Consider the following 4,145-nt stretch of genomic DNA (forward strand, 5'->3'; position numbering starts at 1 on the left):
GGTTGGCTTTGTTCAGTTCATGTGACTTCTCCATAGGAGTCACAGTGGACTATAGGAAGGGGTCGTTTGTTTGGCTACATCACCCTAGATCACATCTGTTCCTGGGTGGGGTGAGGTACAAAGTCACCATGACTGACAGACAGCTCCTGGGCCTGGCTCGCCGGGCCTAGCTTCTCTCGCTGACCTGCACTCCTGCTTGCTTTCTGTTGCCCTGTGTACTTTTCCCACATAGACCAGAGCCTTGTGAGATTCTAGCAACCTTCAGATTCCAAGCTAACAGTCAGCAGGCAGCAGAGGATCTTGAGATGAGCAGGTTTCTCTGGCCTGAAAGTGTCCAGTTAAAGGAGTTTCTTTTATTTTTCTTTCTTTATTATTATTTTTTTGTTTAATAATTATTAGTTGTCAATGGATCTTTATTTTATTTATTTATATGCAATGCTGAGAATCAAATCCAGTGCCTCACGCATGCTAAGCAAGCGCTCTATCACTGAGCCACAACCCCAGCCCTTAGTTAAAGGAGTTTCTGAAGTACACTAGACATGCTCTGAAAAGATCCCTTATTGAGCCAGGCACACAACTGTAATCCCAGTGACTCGGGATGCTGAGGCAGGAGGATAACAAGTTCAATGCCAGCCTTGGCAACTTAGCTAGACCCTCTCTCAAAATAAAACATAAAAAGGGCTAGGGATATAGCTCAGTGGTTAAGTGCAAAAACGAATATAATAAAATAAAAACTAAGTTACAATTTACATATAGCAAAGTTTACCCTATTTACTGTATGGTATTGTGAGTTTTGATAACAGTTATCCAACTGCAGTCAAAATATAGAATGATTCTACCAGCAACAAAAAGTTCCCTGTGCCTCTTTGTGGCCAACCTTTCCCCCAGCCCCATCCCTGGCAACCAGTGATCCGTTTTCTGTCCTTGTAGTTTTACTTTCTCCCAAATATCATATAAATGGAAATACAGAGTATGTAGCCTTGAGGTTCGCTTCTTTCACTTAGCATAAGAAAACCGAGATTCGTTCATGTTGTTCTGCACACCACTATTACCTTCCTTTTTATTGCAGAATGACACTTTGCTGTCTGAATGTACCACATATTATTTATGCTCTAGTTGAGGGACATCTGGGTTGTTACCAGTTTTGGGCAATTATGAATAAAACTGCTATAAACATAGATTTTCATTTCTCTTGGGTAAAGACCCAGGAGTGGGATTTCTGGGCTGCATGGTAAATGTTTAGCTTGATGTGAAACTGCCAAACTGTCTTCCAAAGAGGCTGTATGTTTTTGCATTCCTACTAGCAATGTATGAGCATTCCCGTTGCTTGGTGTTCTCGCCAGAACTTGGGTTTGTTGTTTTGTTTTAAGTCTAATTCTATTTTTTTTTCTCCCTGTGGTGCTGGGGTTGGAACCCAGAGCCTCATGCATGCCAGGCAAGCACTCTACCACTGAGCTACACCCCCAGCCCCTTTCTTAAGCCTACTTCTAATAGATATGTAGTGGTATCTCTCTGTGGTTTTAATTTGCATTTCCCGAATAACTAATTAAGTTGAACATTTTTGCATGTGCTTATTTCCCATGCCTATATTGTCTTTGGGGAAGTATCTGTTCAAATACAGAAGCCATATTTTAAGTTGGGTTCACTTTGTTTATGATTTAAGTTTGGGGAGTTCTGGAGTCAAGTCCTTCATTAGATATATGTTTTGTAAAAGTTCTCACCCAGCTTGCGACCTGTCTTTTCATTCTTTTAACACTGTCTTTTTTTTTGGGGGGGGGGGTGCACCAGGGATTGAACTCAGGGGTGCTTAACTACTGAGCCACATTCCCAGCCCTCCGCCCTTTTTTTGGAGGGGGTGGTACTGGGGATTGAACCCAGGGCCTTGTGCATGCAAGGCAAGCACTCTACCAACTGAGCTATATCCCCAGCCATTTTTTAAAATGGTTTTTCTTTTAGATTTTTGTAAACGTTTGTTTTATTTATTTATTTATATGTGGTACTGAGAATCAAATCCAGTGCCTCACATATGCTAGGCAAGCACTCTATATTGAGCTACAACCCCAGCCCCCTCTTTCAAAGTTTTTATTTAGAGACAGGGTCTTGATAGGTTGACAAGGCTGGCTTTGAATTTGTGATGTTCCTGCTTCAGCCTCCCAAATTGCTGGGATTACAGAAATGCGCCACCATGCCTGGCTAATGCTATCTTTTGAAGCACAGAATTCCTAATTTTGAAGAGTTCTTAATTTTTTTTTTCTTTTTGTAGTGTTGGGAATGTAACACAGGACAAGTAGTTATTTTACCACTGATCTACACCCTCAGCCCCAGACAATCTTTTTTTAAATTTTTTTGGTACCAAGGATTGAACCCAGGAATGGTTATCCTCTGAGACACATCCCCAGCCCTATTTATTTATTTATTTAGAAACAGGGTCTCACTAAATTGCCTAGCATATCACTAAATTGCTGAGGCTGGCTTTGAACTTCCAGTCCTCCTGCCTCAGCCTCCAGAGTGACTGGGATTAAAGGCATTTTCCACAGCAGTCAGCAAGTTTTCTTAATTTTGACCCACATTATTAAGTTTTTTCTTCTACATGTTGTGTTATTGATGTCACATGTAAGACATCTCAGCTTACTCCAAGTTCACAAATGTTTTCCTCTAGAAATTTTAGAGTTTAAGGTTTTACATCTGTTTCTATGATGTATTTTATGTTATTTTACAGGGTATGAAGTGTGGATTGAGGTTCATTTTTGTGCATATGAGTATCTAATTGTTCTGACATCATTCCTTGAAACCTTATATATTTTTTTCCATTGAAGTATGTTTGAGTCTTTGTCAAAAATCAATTGACCTATCTGGGTGCAGCAGCACATGCTTGCATCCCAGAGGCTGAGACAGGAGGATCACGTTCAAAGCCAGCCTCAGTAATTTAGTGAGGCCCTAAGCATCTGAGTGAGACCCTGATTTAAAATAAAAAATTTTAAAAGATCTGGGAATGTAGTTCAGTGGCTAAACACCCTGGGTTCAATCTCCAGAATAAAAAAAGAAATCAATTGACCTTATATATGTGATTCTTTTTATGGATTGTGTATTCTATTCTCTCTCTCTCTCTCTCTCTCTCTCTCTCTCTCTCTCTCTCTATCTTGTCTATCTACACACACACACACACACACACACACACTCCTCCTTCTCTCTCCTACTACAGTAGGAGACTGAACCCAGGGCACCCTACCACTGAGTTATATCCCCAACCCTTTTTATTTTGAGAACCAGTCCGGCTAAGTCACCCAGAATGACCTGGAACTTTAGATCCTCCTGCCTCAGCCTCGGGCATATACCATTGATCTATAAATAAATGTCTCTTCTTTCTTCAGTACCTCGCTCTCTTGACTACTATAGCTTTATAGAAAATTTGAAAGTCAGATAATGTAAGTTCTCTAAAATTGTTCTTCTTTAGAATTATTTGGTCTATTTTTGTTCTTTTGCATTTCCAAGCTTATTTTACATTACAGGGAAAAGAACACACAAATGTATTACAGCCCAAGGCATGCTGGGGGGCGGGGTATTAGAATCAGCTCAAGGACTCCCTTTTTCTCTGGGGGACTGTGTGCTGGCAAGGTTGCCAATCAGAATCCACCCAATGCTCATGCTGTATCAAGAGGTAGTTCTAAAGTAGGGAGAAGGTAATGCAGGACTCTGGAATAGCTTGGACTCAAGTCCTAGTTCCAATTCTAACTAGAACTTGGAAAATTGACTCAACAGCCTTATGCCTCAATTTCATAGGATTTTGAACAGGGGCTGGGGGTATAGCTCAGTGGTAGAACACTTTCCTAGCTTGAACCAAGTCCTGGTTCAATAATCTCCAACACTGTGAAAAAAAAATTGTACTTGGTACATTGTAAGCCCTTGGTAAGTGTTCACTGTTATTTTACCTGTCTCATTACCTGTCTCAGTCTTTCTTCTCTCCCGACTCCTGCTGAATCCACAATTCCTGATGGTTTTTTTTTCCTTTTGAGAAACTTTCTGAAGATTTAAGACACATAATAACCAGCTTATCACATCGACAACAGCCTGGCCAGAAGGTCAATATACAGATATTTTCTTGCTGTTTCACCTTAGTTCTCGCCTCTAGATTTGTAGAAAATCTA

At 40.5% G+C, this 4,145-nt stretch overlaps 1 non-coding gene across 1 annotated transcript; it reads right to left on the minus strand.

Annotated features, from left to right (window-relative positions):
- Positions 1 to 1,853: 1,853 nt before the first annotated feature.
- Trnaa-ugc (transfer RNA alanine (anticodon UGC)) lies at positions 1,854 to 1,926 on the minus strand. The gene has a single exon. It is a non-coding gene; the product is annotated as a tRNA-Ala (tRNA).
- Between the last annotated feature and the right edge of the window lie 2,219 nt (positions 1,927 to 4,145).

The sequence above is a fragment of the Callospermophilus lateralis genome, chromosome 14 (genome assembly GCF_048772815.1).
Source record: "Callospermophilus lateralis isolate mCalLat2 chromosome 14, mCalLat2.hap1, whole genome shotgun sequence".
NCBI lineage: Eukaryota > Metazoa > Chordata > Mammalia > Rodentia > Sciuridae > Callospermophilus > Callospermophilus lateralis.